Below are 19,117 nucleotides of genomic sequence, written 5' to 3' on the forward strand. Positions count from 1 at the left end.
ATTAATTTTGTTAATTAAATAGTTACTAAGAATTAATAATGCAGTTATAATTAATTGTTATTAATTAATTAATTACAGCAATCTAATTTAGAAATCGAATTTAATCAAAAAATTCTGATTTTTAGCCCACACAACAGAAATTCCAGAATTCTGACAATTTTAATATACCAACTTCAGAAGCTCATAAATGGAGTTTTACTTGACCAAATGAGGCCCAGGATGGCTCATTGGAAAGATAAAATTGTGGAGAATATTTTTGAAGTAGTTTCATTTCCATATTTGATCATTTATTAAGTCTAAAATCCAGCAGAAGATCAGGCTCCGAATTTTTAACAAAATCAATTTTCTAAGTTTTATTTTCTGCATTCTTATTTTCCCACGACTTCTTCTGAGTGCAGACTCATTTGTCAATAATCTCCTTGGCTAATTAAATCATCACGGGCATCAATATGAAGCTCAGATTTTTTTTCAATTATTTATTTAATTGAATTTGATTAGATTTGTTTTAATTTCAAATTTGGCATTGTGATTTTATTTTTGAATTTTAATTTTGTTTTGATTTCTTTTTGCAGGAAAATAGTTGAAGAGATGAGGAGAAAAAGATCTCAATCAATGAGAATGTTCCACCAATTGAAAAATGGAATTTTGAGCCAATAAAAAAATTGATTGAGAAGATTTCTTCTTTAACAAACTTTCTTGTTAAGAATGCTTTTGAAACTATTATAAATAGCAGATTGTAGAATGTAATAAAGGCTTCTCTCCTCTACAATTCTGAAATTATAAAAGCACTTAGTAATAGGAATTTAGAGTTGTAGGTGTGAGGAGAGAAAATCTCAGATCTGGGGATTATTGAGGATTTTTCTTTTGCATTTTAAATTATGTATGATGGGAAGAGTTTTCACTTCTACAACTCTTGTTGTAACAACAAAAATTCGAGCAATGTAAAGGATTGTTGGATACCAAAGCCAAAGAATTGGATTCAATAAATTGGTATTTCTAATACTATTGTTTTAAATACTAGTTTCATTTTATGATGGCAGGAATGTATCATTTTATTCATATTTGTGCACTTTTGTCGGTGTGAGTAATTTGTCTCATTTATATTTTATTATTCATCTTTGCTCTTACAGGTTGAATTGTGATTTCTAAGTAACTATTACTCAGAAATTTGTCTTTTAATACTGATTTAAAAAATAATGATATGTTGTGAACTATTTCCTCATATTATTTTGTAATTATTCAAATTACTGATTTAACAATCAATATCATTTTGTGAACTACTTCCTAAATTTTGTTGGTTGATTATTTCAGTCAAGAGGTCTTTGAATAGAATATGTTTTGGTATACATAATGTCAGTTAATTGAACTACTCCATTAGCTTGATATTCATTATAAGCCAGACATATTTAAATCCCAATCATTTAAATATCTTTCTCTCAGTTGTGTTAGATCTATATCTCCTCAATTGAGATAGGATTAGGATTTAGTTCCTTTTACTTGCATTTTAGAATAATTTTGCATTTAGATTAATTCTACATTTCTAGAAGTCCTCTTCCCAAAGAGGAAAACTTTAGTTGTGGCTTGGTTGAGCCCCAGATCATCTTAAGGATCACTTTCTTGCCTGATTAGCAAGAGGGATAATCTGATGTCTCTTCTCCATTGGTGGATGAAAGTCATATTGTAAGTCATTTCAGAGATTGAGAAAAGGTAAATGGACCTAGTTTAACCAGTCGGAACCACCATTCCAAATGAAAAAGGAGTTTCTTTAAGGTCTGGACCGGGTGGTCATCCCCCAATGTTGTTGCAGCGAATTTCGAGGCTTCAACAGGTTGTTGGGCTAAAACTCAAGGAGTTAGATGTTCCTGAGATTTCAAGTGGGAAGCTTCAGGGGGTTGTGGGTTTGAGTGATGTTAAGGGTTTGAGTGTTGTTACTGGGTTGGGAGTCGTTATTTTGCTTAATTGGGAGGAGGTTCGGGTCCAGAACCTCAGGGAAGAACTATTAGTCGACTAGTGGAGGGATCTCTGTTTGAAAATAACTATTTGTGAGAAGGATTATAATCCCTGGGTCTGTGAGGGTGTCCTGGTTCAGATCCCTAAGGCCTGGTTGGAGGCCAATGAGGTGGAAAGCATCAAGTATATCCTAGAATTGAGTGGGAGTGACAAAAAGTTTTGGGACATTCTAGGTAGTCATAAAATGGTTTCAATTGTGCAAAGTGCAAAGGATTGTTCCTGGTCAAGCTCTTAGGGTTGTCACAAGTTGAGGTCAGGGAGGTCGCAGGTGGGAATTTCTCTAGCAGGTAGGAAAAATCGGTCATCCTACATCAATTGTGTGCATGACCACTTGGAGTTAAGAGAAGGCCTAGCTAAATTGCAACGCAAAATATATCAGCAAATACAAGAGAACCTGACGATACAAGAGAGACAACTAGAAAAGAGGGAACATATTCGTTAGCTGGACGATGAAGTTGATGCACTGCGACAACAAATTGAGAAGTTGAAGCTCAAAGTGGATGAGACCAATAAGGAAAATGAGGAGGACTCTACCAAGTAGGACCTGAACAAAGGCACCAAAGAAGTCTCCACTGGCTTGGACCTTAACAGTCCAACGCTAATGGATATTCAGTTTTCATATGTTTTTCTCATAGTTTCTAAACGAAACAATGTAAATGTAAATATTTAATGCTTTAGTTTTGTCAAATGTATAGTTGTAGAAGCTCTGGAATGGGGATTTTTTGTGAGAAGATTAGAAATCGCTTAAATAGCATGTTTGCAGACCAAATGATATATCATTAGCCCTTTGAAGGCTTGAAAAAACTTTGTAAAATCCTGGTTTTGTTTGCAAACGGGCACGATATATTTATATAAAAAATCTACTCATTTTGGTTTTAAAAAAACATGTAGACAATGAAAAGGTATGAAATAAAACCTCAAGTGAACCTGCTTTGTGTACTAATAAAATAAGTGTGAATTTGACTAGAATGAAAGTGATTAGGGTTTTAGACACTTCAATATACCTATTTCCTAAGTAATCTAGTCCCACAAGAAATAATCTCTCTTCACTCTCCCCCCAACACATGTTTAAGAAATGAAAAAACTTAACCATTTGGGCATAGGATTGAAGGGTGTGTGATAAAGGTGATCTATTGTTCTATAACCCCAAAATTTTACTAGTGAATAGGTTTGAATCTTTGTTTGGTTTCACAACAAGTCACATTTACCAAGTGAAGCATTTGACTTTTTTCAAAATTAGTTCTTCTTAGCAACAATTTTTCATTTCTTCAAAAGACTATATAAATATTAAACTAAAAGTGATCCCTACAACAAGGATGGTATTATATTTTTTTTCATATATCTCATTCACCAAACATTTCAATTAAAATCCAATGCCAAGTAAAAGGGATTGTGAGAAGAGAAGGAAATAGAGAAAAATGAATAAAAAAGAATAATTTTTAAGAATAAAATTAGAAGAATTGGAGGGTAAATAAAAACCTAAAGAAGCCAAAGAGAGCGGCTCAGAAATGAGAAGAGAATGAAGATAGAAAAAATGATGAAGAATATATTGTATAATAATTTGTAAGGTTGTCAAACTAAAGACTAATAGAAATTAAATTTTATTCTTATATAGGAAGTCTAAATACATATTGAGGGAATTATTACTAACTTAATGATATGGAGAATATTTTGAAATTGAGAGAATAGAAGATTCTTGAAAAATCAAGCTAGTGATTCCCAAATTGAAGGGCCGAGTTGATTTCATGAAAGAGAAAAAAAAATCTTTAGATATTCATACAAATAATTATAATGTTTATGACTAAAAAAACATCAAATACATAAATACAAACTCCATACGAGAAGGAACCTATTCAACTAGTTTTTAAGTATGTTAATATTTGAAAATCACTATTCAAGATGAAATTAGTTGGAAAACAAAAAATCTTCATTAGAAGCACCATATTATTTAGAGTTAAACATGTATCTAAAACTACCATAAAACACTAGTAAGAAGAACTTTCTTAAAGGAAGAACTTATCATAACTATAGAGAATTTCACAATTCCAAACAAAAAGTTGAAGTGCGGGATGAGAAGTATGAGAAGCCCAATGAAACTAAGGAAACAAAAAGAAATTGAGATAGAGGTTTTAGTGGGTTTAGAGAACAAGGAAGAGGATTTGGTCTTATCACCAATGGGTACATTGTTATCATTTGTGGTGAAGAGGGGCACAAATGATTTGAGTGTTTTTTTGGGGAGAATGTACATGTAAATTAGTGCAAAAATCAAGTAGGTCACAAGGAGGGGTAAGAGGATTAAAAAAACATTATATTTCTACAAGGAATTTTTTTTATGCACACAAAGAAGGATATTCAATGTCTTTTATGTTTTCAATTCTTTTCATCATATATTGACAACTTATAACCTCTTTTCTACTTTTGAAGCATAATGTGCAATATATTTCATGACTACATGTTGAGAAGCAACTAGCTAAAAATAAACATTAGGTTTCCATGGTTTAAAGAGATTAGCATTGTAAACATTTAGCATATCAACAATACATGCATGTGAATATTTCTTTTCCACTTATAATATATGAATAATATTGATTAATCATGAGCCTTGTATGGATCATTTTAGTGATATGCAATAATAGACTCCTTTTTGTGCAAGTACGAATATACACTACACTTTGTATATCTTTGAAAACAAATGAAGAAATTCTCATAACCTTCATGAGGATTGAAAGAAGAAACTTATGAGTTGTTCAAAAGGTAAGGATCGTCATTTAAGATTCAAGGAACCATTATTTTATGATGATGGTTGTCACGAATATTTCATGTTGTTATGATTTTTAACAAAGAATGTCTTCTCCACATGCACATTGGAAGGAGGCATACTCTTGATCCTTCTAGATCTTGACAGGTTTTCTCTCTTTTAACTCCTACAAGGATAAAAAGCTTCAATATAACTAATGTTTCTAGGTTTGGAGCACCTATGTGACAACCCTTTTTGCTAATCCTTCTTGTAAATATTGCCATGAATTGTAATTCATGTAAATAATATGGAAATGTAACGATTTTATTTGGTTAAATCACATCCTTAGTTTTTGTGGGTTACCCTTAACCATTACAATTCTTAGGTGGTTCAAAATTTGCACTGGACTATTAATCTCACTTCTCAAGTGGTTTCCGATTTGCAATGAACCATTAATCACACCAAGTGATTTTTAAATACATGGTTATTACTTTCATTTCTTATTTTATTTTGGTTATATTGTTTCATTCTCCATTTTTTCCATTTTTAATTCATATTTCTTGATGCATACAATATGGAGCAGGTAATATGAAAATTGAGACAAAGAATTACCTATATTTGCATAAATTGGCTGAATTGGATAATCTTGTTATTGTTGTTATTCTCTCAATCTTGCTTGTCTTTTCCTCATCCTTTCTCTAGCAATTTCTTGAGCTTCTCTTGGTTTGGCACTTGAGCCCCTTTTCGAGAACAAATCCTTCAATTTCTCTTTTTTTTTGGTCAATTTCTACGTAATTTTTGTGTTCTATGTTATTTTTCCATGAACAAATGTTTTGTGTTATTTTTCCATGAACAAACGTTTTGTGTTATTTTTCCATGAATGAACATTCAACTATGTTCTGTTTTATTTTTTTGGTGGTAGAAGGACCTCGATCGAGCAAGATCTTGATCAAGCTCCTAGCTCCGTAACAATTTCAATCCATTCCATTAATATTTGGTTGTTGGTGTTGATGGGGAGTTTATGATTGGAATTATAGCTCAATCGAGCCCTCCTTTAACCCTGTCAAAATCTAAATCAAGGGTTTGTTAAACCCTTGGTCGAGTTATTTTAAATTCTACCTAAAGTGCTTGATCGAGCTTTTTAAGTGCCTAATCAAGCTGTTAAGGGTATAAAAAACATAGTGTTTTCTCCCATTCTACGGATTTCTCTACAACACCATCTTGTGGCATGGCGAACTTAAGGCTATATTTTTCCTTAAGTGGCAGAGTTGATCACATTGGATTCATGAAGGAATCCTCTATCTAATGGCATATGAGTTTGACATTTTCAAATTCATATGATATTTTTCATCTAATTTCTTTTAAACCTTATGCTTGAAATTTTTTTGGATAGTTTCAAAGGGGTTGAATGAAAAATCAATAACATAAAATATACAAAACAAAAAAAATTCAAAAAATCGCATCATCTTCATTTATGAGTCCTCCTCAAAATGGTACTCTTGCTTTGTGAATTTATTTAAATAGTAGAATGAACTCACACATGAACATGTGTTTGAAAAATGCAATTCAAATATTAATTCACCAAGCTCAAAAAATAATATATATATATTTATATATATATATATATATATATATATATATATATATATATATATATATATATATAGATATATATATATATATATATATATATATATATATATATATATATATATATATATATATATATATATATATATATAAACACACATAACTAAGTTATTGTCCACGAACACATGCATACCTATTAAGATGTGTGAAAAATTGCAAGAAACAAAATTATTTTAATGGAAAATTGATAGATTATATGACTAATATTTTTTGCAAAAAATATCATTAGGACAGCAACATAATTCTCCACAAATTATCTTTGTACTCCAAATCAAAATTCGCAAAGCTTATATGAATTTTGAGGGCTTTAATTGCACAAAAGAAAATTTTGAAATTTCATCCCCGCATTTTGCCCAAAAGTGTAAACCATCTTCATATCTCTACATGTGGTATTATTAATCCATGGTATTGATAATCCATGGAGTAACTTTCTATTTTTGGGAATGTGGTATTGATAAGCCATGATATTGATAATCCATGGTATTGTAATAAAGCCTTTTTACAAATTGAGAATCTCCACAATAAAATGGAATAACAATAATAATAATAACGTTGTAATTTAGTTAGTTTTATGATTTTTTTTATTTCAATAATGTGAAACGTAATGTTCCCCCGATCAACGTGTGAGCCAGCTAAGGACCCATCTAGGGATTGTTGACATGTTTAATCACATTTATGAAGGGGCTAGTGAACGACCTTACCCACACCCTCGCGCGATTTGTCATCTTAAGGGTGTTGAAGAATCAAGGACAGTTACGTATAGTAGGATTCTTCTAGACTTGATAACAATTTGTGAAGCACTTTTCCAATTTATATTTGTTAGCTTGATCTTCTTCTTCTTATTATTATTATTAGTGTGTGTTTACTTCACCAAACTACTTCCAAAACACAAGAAACAAGAACACAATATGGTGGCTCTCTTCCAGGGAAAAACCTCTCTCTCTTAGAGAGGAAAACCCTTTCATAAATTTCCTTATTAAAGCTTCTATTGATCAATGCCAAACCCTAGACCCTTGAAAAGAAGATCCTCCAAGCACAAGTCAAGCCCTTTCAAGATCACTTCCTCTTGCAACACTTCGTCCTCCCTCTTCTGGCACTTTGTCTTCCTCCTTCCGACACTTTGTTCTTCTTCTTCGCCAACTGTAGAAACCCTGGATGGTATGCCCTAGAGTGATCCTTGTCCTTTTTCTTCCTTCGCTTTAGATGGAGCCTTTCTAACTTAAGAATATGAACTTTTCACCTCCTAACTGGGCCTTCTTTCTTCACGAAGATTGCAGACTTAGAGCAGCAGTAATAAAACCCTAATTCTTTGCACGTGTGAGGGGATACCTTCACAAAAAATATCTTAGATTCATTATTCTTCCTTCACTTGTGTAGCCTTCTTTTTCGCTTGAATGAGAGGCCTTATAGGCACTATTTTCTAGCCCAAACAATTCTCCTTTATGACTATAATAGGAGATCTTGATATGATAGAAGAATAGTCTCATTTCCTTCGCATGTGTGACTGCAATTAGCCCTAGAACAGTTTCCAAAAACTCGCTTTACTTCCTTCTTCGCTGCATTTGGAGACCTCTTTCCTTGACTTATTCATACCCTTTACTCAGCCTCTTTCTCGTTAATTTCATAGATGATATGATAATACTTTGATAAGGTCGAATTGATCCTTATATAGGACTCTGTCTCCTTATTTTAGGCTAACTTGAGGCCAACTGTTGGCTTGTTGGGGCCTGACCCAAGTTTAGAAGTGATTTAGCCAAACAAATCCTGAAACTACCGGCCCTTTCGACAACATTCTGTAGTGTGGGGACTGAGGTCTCACCCGAGGTAGTATGGGAGGGTGTTGGAACTATGTTACCGCACCCTAGGGATGTCTTGATGAAGTCTGGGAAGTTCGCGACCCAATCCTGCGCACTTGCACTGGTCTGCGCAGCCGTCTGTTCTTCGCGACTTGTGCAACTGCTTATGCGTAGCTCTATAAAGAGCGTGAAGCGGTGTTGTCTAGATCCTTATTCTTTACTGTGCTTTTATTATAGATCTTAACTTAATTATGTGGCCCAATATTTTCATTAATCATTCAACATTTATAACCAGTGCGCACAATCATAAATTGTAAAGAGATACATAAATATAACAGAATCATAGACACAAAATATTCCAAAATCAACTTATCTTTTATTAATTCTTTGTCTAAGTACAATCCCAAATCCACCCTGCGCACTCAGCTGCAGGGGTTCGCGCACATAGTTGTGGACTCTACCAAGCCTCTATGAACACAGTTGCAAAGCCTCTCCCTACTACTACAACCCAAGACTCGGACTTACAGACTCAGAGCGAACTCCTCATCTAAAAGAATATAAGACTTAAGACCAAGACTGACTTTAGACTTAGAGCCTCACTCTATTTATACAATCCCATGGTCCGCGGACCATGGGTAGGTTGACACACTCTACATTAAATTACATTATCTTAGGGCGGATAACCCTAAATTCTCACGCTTCACGCCCGCATTTCGCGGGGCTTTTGCATTACACTTGACCAAAATCTAGGCTTCAAGCCCCAAAAACGTATTGTGGGGGGATCCGCTACCCAACACCAACATGAACACTTGAAGACGACTTGATCTATATAATTCAAATTTCTTCTTTCGATGGTGCCAACGCTTGAACGAGGCTTATGAATTTGCTTAGAGGTCTTCTTATGTCTCTAATACATATTATTACATAGTGTAACAAACTCATAAGGTTCTTTAATAAATACATTGACTCTTTGACTTCCTAGAAGCACTTAAATATGTGCTTGACCTAATCAATGAGCAAGAACTCATTGCTACTGTAGAGCCCCAGAACTGCTTTATCTTGACATCATTTTTGTCCATATTTACCTCCTTTTTCCTACTGCTGTCATCCAAATAAATGCAGAAAACACAGGGCTTTGACAAGGTAAATGTTCATATGTCCTCTTTTTCATATTTTGTCAATATGCATTATTGTTCTATTAAAGTTTACATGCAGCTATAGAATTGATTTGATTCTACAACTAATCCACAGATCTGCGACCACTTCTATTATTCATAGGGTTCGAGTGCGCCAGCTCAACAAAGGAGTATATGGGTAGATAGGGAATGATCCTCTCATGGATTTCTTCCTATTTACTCGAGCGAATTCACCAGGATATCTGCACTATAACACAATCGACCATGGCGGTCAATAGTAGGACAGCACGCTGGAATAGAGTCTAAATTTTAAGAGATTTCATTGATTTGATTTTTCAATAGAAGATCGACAAATAAGCGATATGATATAGTTTTGATAAGGGCTATAGTGAAGTCCTAGGCTTAAATTTCTCGTATTGTTAAAAAGAACTCTATAAAAACACTGGCAGCTTTGTGTAATGCGTGCACCACAATATGTAGTTTGAGCATCCTTAAAACTCTTTTTCACTTAATGCAAAGTTCTTATTTCATAAATTTTATGTGTTTTTGATCTAAGGCAACTGAATGCCTCGTCGAGGGCCCTTACATGCAGATCAAGTCTCTATTTCACAGTAATTAGATTTTCCTTATAAATTGTTATTTCACATATTTAATTCATGGATGTCCTATTTTCATGTTTTTAAGATGCAGTTCAATGAATATCGCGACTAGGTTCACTTGATTGATTTCTAAATCATTCATTTAATTTTCTTAATACTTAGCATAAACTCAATAATTTTGTTTCATTCATTTTCCTAGCACTGCTTAATGATTTCATAGCTCAGTAATTTCATTTATGTTTTGCTTTTTGCATTGAATTAAAGTTGCAGTAAATAAGAGTGGCAATCTTTCTCAGCTTCTGAATTCAAGCATATTTTATTTCCAAGTTGATCAATTAGGATTTTCTTTATGCCATTTCATGCTTTCATAGTTAGCTTTGTTTAGCTGCAGCATAAAATTCCAAAAACAATTGATAAATTGAAAGGAAGATTAACGTAACACATCTATTGAAAAGAGTTAAAATAATTATCCAATCATTCTAAAAACTCAATTCAATCAGAACTAATTCTAGAGATAACATTTAGAATAATCAATTAACAATAAAATCTTAGGAATAACATCCTAGTATAGATAATAACATCACCTCAACATTAATTCTAGAGTTTGACATTAACTTAGATAACGATAACATAATCACCTTAACGACATAAAAGACTTCTAGCACATACAATTCACTTGCACTTCATCAGTTTACCTACCCTGGTCGATAATTTATGCTTACAATTTAAGAACATTAAATTGACTAAACATTTTGGTGCCATTACCGGGGAAGTGCAAATGGAAGTTAAAAACAAAATCGAATAAAAATATGACATGCATAGGGAAAGAGGCTCTAGAGGTAAACTTGTAGGACAAGGAAGAAGCTTAATTCCCAAAACTCCACTCACTCCACCATGACCTTGAAGTTCCACACCACCCACTCAAACTCGAATTCCATCCATAGGCCAACAAAGACTTCCTGAAGTCTTAAGATCTGAAATCCAATCCATAACTTCACCTACTTCATCTACTGAGGCTATAATCGAAGTAGAAGAAGATCCTACATCCCCAACTATAGGAGTAGTTTTTCTATCTTCCACTGGTGAACAAATTCTAGGAGAAGAATTAGAAATTCCTAGTGAAGAAGAGGAACCAGAAATTCATCTTGATTATCCATTGATAGAGGAACTAGAAAAATTAGAAGATCCTGTCATAAAACCAGATACTTACATTAGTTCTGAAGAATCCATCATGGTTGAAGAAGGATAAGTAGAGGTACACAATGTCAGTGGTGAACAACCTAGGATTGGAGGAGGAGGTAGAGGTAGAGGAGGAGGTGGAGATAGAGGCAGAGGAAGAGGTGTAGGTGGAGGAGATCGAGACCCTTTTGGATTTCCTATCTTTGATGAGGATACAACCCTCACAATGAAGAATATTTCACCTTCTATTCTCCATAATTTCCATGGAAAAAGAAGTAAAGACCTAGAGACATTTATCTTTGAATTTGAAGTATTATGCAAATCATACGATTATCTACATGATGCCCAAAAATTAAAATTGTTCCCTGCTACCTTAAAGAATTTAGCATTGAAATGGTTCATGAGTCTAGGAACAAATACTATAAGGACATGGGCACGAATGAAAGAAACATTCTTATAAAAATATAGGGACTATTGTATGCCTCACAACTTTAGGGATGAAGTCTTCAAAATGACACAGAAAGAAGATGAGAATCATGAAGACTTAGTCAAGAGATTTGCTTATAATCTTAAAAAGGAAAAAATGGATAGTCTAGATGAGGAAACTTTGAAAGCCCTCCTACTCAAATCTATCAAAGATGAGTGGATTGATCTCCTTAACTTGATAGGAAAAGGAGGTATTTCTCAATTACCATTTGTAGATATTTGTGATCTATGTGTACATATCTCAAGGGGGAAGCACGAGTTGTAAAAAGTCCTAGGGATCCTCTCTTATTAAGAATCAATAAGTCTACAGTTGGGTCAATCAATACGGAAGAATCAGGAATCTTGCTTGATACTTTTAAGACAGATATTTTAAGGAGTCTTAGTGAACAAATTGACACCCTTAAAATACAAAACAAGCAAAAGGTTGAAAATGTTGCATTATCCATCTTTTGTCCTAGGTGTAGAAAGAAGCATGCTCTAAGAGAATGTCCTTTAGACTTAAAAACCATAGAAACTTGTTCCATATGTGCAGATAACCATGATACTAAATAATTTCCTTCTCTACCAGGTCTTAAGGTTGTATTTAATGATGAAGGAATACCATAACAAGTAGACCCTCTTTGTTTTATTTCCAAAATACCATAGCAGATTTCTCAAGCAAATCAACCACTAGGCTTTAAATCACAACAATTTCTCAGTCTTCACAAAGTAATTGGAATCCATCTTGGCAGCCTTGGGCTCAGCAACAATCACAATCTTGGAATCATGGATGGCAATTTCCTTATGGGGCTTATTCTCAATATCAGCAATATTCACCATCCTATCCTAATTTCCCACCACAATTCTTACCTAAATCCAATCAATTCCCTCAACCTAATCAAATTCCTCAAGCTAATCAATTACCTCAAGTTCAAATCTAAAATCAAAATCCACATCTCTCCCTAGCATTTGCACAAAAACCAAATCAATTACCTGCTCAACCACTTCTGAATCCTAAAACCTATGTAATAACTCCACTTGATCTAAATAATGTTCAATTAAGATATGGTAGAGTATTACAAAGAAAACCCCCTATTGTCATTCAGGAAGCAAGGACAAATCTTCAAAAAGATAAAAATCAATCTGAAGAAGGAGAAATCTCTCTTCCTTGGAAAGAAAATAACCAAACAGAGAATGTTCCTATAATTTTTTATGATACTCCTATTATAGAACAACACTCAGTATCCATTAAACCACCTTTCCCTAAATGGTTGAAAATTAATGGAGTAGAAAAACAAATCACATTGTTTGATTATGATATGCTAGATGAATTAAGAAATGTTTGTATAAAAATTCCTTTATTGCAAGCCATAAAAGAAATACCATTTTTTGCAAAAACAATCAAGGAATTCAGTACTCAAAGATCAGGAATAAAAATAAAAGACATAAAAATAATTCAATTAGTTGGGAAAATCACAGACATCATGATGGGGAAAGCAACAATACAAAAATATCTAGATTCAGGGAGCCCCGTTGTGAAAATTCACATCAATGGAATTGAAATACCAAACACACTAATTAATCTAGGAGGAGCCATAAACATAATGAGTAAACAAATCATGGATTCACTAAGGCTTCCTAATCTTCAATACACACCAACATTGTTGCAATTAGCAGATAGGTCTGTAATTAAACCTAATGGTGTGTTAGAATATGTTTATGTATCTTTAGATTCTTGGGAATATCTTGTCGACTTCATGGTTTTATGTTATGAAACCAAATCACAAAAAGATAGAAAAGATAGATCAACGCCTTAGAATTTAGCCTCTTCAAGGGGCAACCCCCTTTACATTACACAAATGAATGATTCTTTGATTATTCAAATGACAAAACCTCCTTTCTATATATAGGAGTCTAAGGAGTCACAATATAACCCAGCTGACCTAACAATAATAATGTAAAGGCACAAAAATAACAATAGAGGGATTCTATAGGGCATAGTAATAACAATATGGGGACAATAGGGGCACAACAATATTAATAAGGGATACAACTACAATAGTAATGGGGTAATCACTAGTATTATAGGGACCTAACATGCCCCTCTCCTTCAAAAAAGTGTTGTCCTCAACACTTGAGTAGATCTGGATGCTTGTGTATAAAATTCTCATCCTCCCATGTGGAATCTTCAGCGGATAAGTTCTTCCACTTGATGAGATACTCCGAAATTGATCAATTTCGTAGCTGTCAAGTTCTTGTTTTTGTGACTACTTCCAGTTCCAATATAATTTTTCCTTCCTCATCAAGTTCTGGTAATATTGTTTGAACTAGGAGCTTGTCGCCTATAACCTTCTTTAAACATGAAACATGGAAAACTGGGTGCACTCGAGAAGCTGCAAGAAGCTCCAATTTGTATTCCATAGTACCAATCTTTTGCAACACCTTGTATGGACCATAATACTTTGGTGATAATTTATTATCCTTCTTAGCTTGCTTGAGGGACATTTGTTTATATGGTTGTAGCCGTAGGAATACCCAATCACCTACATCAAAACTTCTTTCGGTGCGATGTTGATTTGCCTGTTGTTTCATTCTATTCTGCGCCAACACAAGGTTATCCTTTAATAGTTGGAGGACTTGTTGTTGATGCTCGATGTGATGTTCCACTGCTTGAACCTTAGAATTTTCTCTTAAATATGACGTGATGGATGGTGGCTGATATCCATAAAGTGCCATAAATGGGGTCATTTTTGTTTTTGCATGGACGGAAGTGTTATACCACCATTCAGCCAGAGGCAACCATTTGAACCATTGTGTCTATTTATTAGATACAAAGCAACGAAGATATCCTTCCAAACATTTGTTTACTATCTCAGTTTTCCCATCAGATTAAGGATGATAAGATGAGCTATGAGTTAACTGAGTACCGAGACAAGAAAATAATTCTATCCAAAAATTTCCAGTGAAAATGGGATCTTTGTCACTTACAATAATCTTTGGGTTTCCATGTAGCTTTTCAATTGTTTCCATAAATGCAGTAGAAGTTGTACTGGCTTTAAATGGATGTGATAATGCACAAAAGTGTGCATACTTGGTAAGTCTGTCAACTACCACCATGATGACACATTTTCCCTCAAACCTGGGTACCTGTGATAAAATCCATTGAAACCTCCTCCCAACGTTGGCTTGGAGTGGATAATGGTTGTAATAGACCCGGGGTCTTAATTGTTTCAACTTTATTTTGTTGGCAAACCAAACATTCCACCACAAACTTTTGAATATCCGATTTAAGGCCATCCCAAAAAAATTCCTTCTTAACCCTGTGGTAAGTTTTTAAAAATCCTGAGTGCCCTCCTAAGGGAGAAGTGTGAAATTCCATAAGAATATTTTGTTTGAGTTGGGAATTCTTACAGAGGTATAAGCAATCTTTGTACCATAATGAATCATTTTGCTAGCTAAATGTATCAGATGTACTGGAATCTTGTTGTAACTTTCAAATAAGTTCCCACACTTCTTCATCATTCTTCCATTCCTCCCTTGCTTCGTTTATCCAATCTAGTTGGATAATAGAAATGGCGCACAACAATGCTTCCACATCCTCATCCTTTCTTGAGAGTGCATCTGCCACCACATTTTGCTTCCCTTTTTTGTAGATGATTTCAAAGTCATAACCCAACATCTTTTTGACCCACTTTTGTTGCTCTTCAAAAGATAATCTTTGTTCTAAAAATTATTTAAGGCTATCATGATCTGTTTTTACCTTGAAGTGTCTTCCCATTAGATAGGGTCGCCATTTCTTAAGTGCATGTAGTATTGCCAAGATTTCCTTCTCATAAATATCTTTTTGTAAAAACTTTCCCTTGATTGGATGAATTTCAAAAGAAATTTATCATTCCTCCATTGTCAACCATCACTTGACACTCTGGTGCTGGATATAGGAAGCAATTCAATTCTTTTGCTATCTTATAATGAATAAAATTGTGGGTACTTCCTGAATCAATCAACACTATTGCCTTTTTCTTCTTGATTTGTCCTTCTATATTGATGGTTTGAGGAGTGGTAATTCTAGCCAATGCATTACAAGATATGGTCGGATTCAATTCTTCTTTATCTGGGCTTTCTTCCTGGATTATATCCTCTTCTTGTGACCTTTCTTGCTCCTTTTCTTCTTCCGCTTCACAATCTATGTAGAATAATTTCTTCTCAGCACACTTATGACCTTTAGTGTATTCGTTATCACAACTGTAACAAAGCCCTTTTTCTCTCTTTTCTTCCAATTGTTGTGGTGTCAACCTTATAGGTTGTGAAAGACTAGGGACAACAACACTTCCATCTTTATAGTTGTGAGTGGTATGCTTCCTGGTTGCCATAATTTTGCTTTCCATTTTTCTTGCTAACCTGAATGCCTTCTCTAATGAATTAGGTTCCCAAAGGCGAACATCATGTTGGATATTATCCTTCAAAGTCCCTATGAACACATCAATCCTATGCTCCTCTTGAATATTTTTTACCCTTATGTTAAATTTTTGGAACTCCTCAATGTGCTCCATTATTGAACCCTTTTGTTTGAGACTTATGAATTGGCTAAAAAAAGTGTTTCTTTTTGTATCCTCATAATGTGTTGTCAATTCTTCCGTAAAAATTGCCCAAGTGATAATTTGTTTATGAGAGCAAAGCCATTGATACCATACAAACTGATTTGGTTCCAAATATAAAGTTGCAATACGTGCCTTTTGTGTGTTTTGCACATTACTGAGATCGAAAAATTGCTCCATCTGTAATATCCATGTTGCAGGATCTTGCCATCAAACTTCCTCATATCGATTTTTGGAATATGGTGGGTCTTCGATCCAACATTAGAATCTATGAAATCATGATTAATATTTCTTTTGTTCGCATCATGATTTTCCTTTACTACCCTTTCACCATTAGTAAATATTTCTTATAGAAAATTTGTCAAATCAGTCTTCAAATCTGCCATGCCTGTCTTCAAATCTATTTTCAAATCATCCATCTTAGCTTCCACATCATTCATCTTAGCTTCTACATCTTTCTCTAAACCATCCATCTTAGATTCTGTTACTTTTTGTGCGAGTGACATTTGTTGCACTTGGTCTCGTAATTTTGATATATCATGTTACATTTATTCCTCTTCTTTATAAGTCATGCTAGAGCTTTCAGGTTGCTTACTAGGTGTTTTCATTTTATTTCCTTGGGGCATCAGTTACCGATAATAATGCTCTACTATGTCCTTTGAATTCCTTCAAAATAATTTTCCAAACCAAGCTTAAGCAAAAATTTAAAAAAAATCTACACACCTTTTTTCACTTTGTAGGAGCTCGATATTACCTCTGATGTATCTCTGTAATTTTGAATCATCCAGTTCTAAAATTGTGACCTGTAGTAGCCCTCTGTGTCCTCTTTCTAATGCCACTAGACTGATCCAAATTGGATTCTCCAAGGAAGAGTTATGCCAAATCTCCCACAGTGACCTGATTATAGACTAGTTCAGTAGAGCGAACTTGTACGACGTGCCACATGTCCCTGTTTCAACCTTTGGCTCTGAAAAATATATACAAGAAACTAAAGTTCGTCCTCTTTCTGTACCTTCTTACGAAATTTCAATTTGACACTCAGAGAGAAAGTTATGATGATTTTCCCCAAGTCACATGTTTGGAATGTAATTCAGGAGTCTGCAAAAAGACCAACTTCTTAAGATCATATCTCCGAAAATATAGTGCGAAAAGCTCTGAAATTCAAATCCGAGGTTCAGTGCGATTTCATCTCAAATGGGTTTTTTTTCACTTCTGAAACGTCATAGAAAAAATTATAACGAAAACGCCACGATGACCTATTTGGAGCAGCAAAACCCTAGAATCCAAAGATCTGATACCAAATGTTATGAAACCAGCTCACAAAATGATAGAAAAGATAGATCAACGCCTTAGAATTCAGCCTCTTCGAGGGGGAAACCTCCTTTACATTACACAAGTGAATTATTCTTTGATGATTCAAAAGACAAAACCTCCTTTCTATATATAGGAGTCTAAAGAGTCACAATATAACCCAGCCGACCTAACAATAATAATATAAAGGCACAAAAATAACAATAGAGGGATTCTATGGGGCACAGTAATAACAATATGGGGACAATAGGGGCAAAATAATATTAATCATGGATACAACTACAATAGTAATGGGGTAATCACTAGTATTATAGGGACCTAACATTTTAACACCCAAGAATAATTTAGGACATCCATTAATCATAGGAAGACCTTGGTTAGCTACAATTGATGCTTTCATTGGTTGTAGATCAAATGACATGTTTATCTTGAATGGAAGTTCTACAAATAAATTTACATTGTATCCACCTGCAAAAACAATAGTAGTAATAGAGAGTGAGGAATGGATAGATGATGATAATGATATACAACATGTTTTCACTACTGAACAAGTAAGTGAGGAGGACCAAATTTTAAATCTAATGGAAAATAATGAACCCTCCTTACATTATGGCCATAGTCAAATTGAATATCTATCATCTAAAAAATGTCTTTACACTCTATGGAAAAATTTGGAAATTCTTCAATAGAAATTTTTCCAAGCAAAACTTTGAACATTAATGAAAACCGAGAAGAATTACAGAAAAATCAATTGGTAGAAATTTTACAAAAACACTCTTCTACTTATGCATGGAAATACATTGATATGGAAGGAATTAATCCTAAAACTTGCATGCACCATATCTACATTGAACAAAGTGCGAGACCAGTTATACAACCACAAAGAAGAATGAATCCAAATCTGAAAGAAATTGTTAAGGAGGAATTACAAAAACTACTGAATGTAAACTTCATCTATCTAATATCAGACAGTTAGTGGGTTTCACCCCTAGTAATCATTCCTAAGAAAAATAGGAAATGGAGAGTATGTATCGATTACAGGGAATTGAATAAGGCAACATTAAAAGACCACTTTCCACTTCCTTTCATTAATCAAGTTTTAGACACATTAGTAGGGAAAAAGTATTTTTCATTTTTGGATGGTTTTAGTGGATACAATCAGATTCAGGTAGCACCTGAGGATCAAGATAAAACCACATTTACCTATCCATGGGGAACTTATGCTTACCAAGTACTTCCTTTTGGATTATGCAATGCTCTAGCAACATTCCAAAGAGCAGTCCTCGAAATTTTCTCTAATCTTATTCATGATTGTGTGGAAGTATATATGGATGATTTCACAGTTTACAGAAATTCTTTTGAAGAGGCACTTGAAAATTTAGAAAAAGTTCTAATAAGATGTAAAGAAACAAATCTTTCGTTAAGTCATGAGAAATTTTTTATGATTTTAATAAAGGAAATGTTTTAGGTCACAATATTTCAAGCGATGGAATTAAGGTAGACTCATTTAAAGTAGAGGTCGTTTCTAAATTATCAATACCAAATTGTCAACAAGATGTTAGGAGTTTTCTTGGTTTTACTGGATACTATAGAAGATTCATAGAAAACTTCACAAAATTGCATCTCCGCTCTTCAAACT

This window comes from Pinus tabuliformis, chromosome J (assembly GCF_031772625.1).
Source record: "Pinus tabuliformis cultivar Carrire ecotype Pingquan chromosome J, CPIR1, whole genome shotgun sequence".
Taxonomy (NCBI): domain Eukaryota; kingdom Viridiplantae; phylum Streptophyta; class Pinopsida; order Pinales; family Pinaceae; genus Pinus; species Pinus tabuliformis.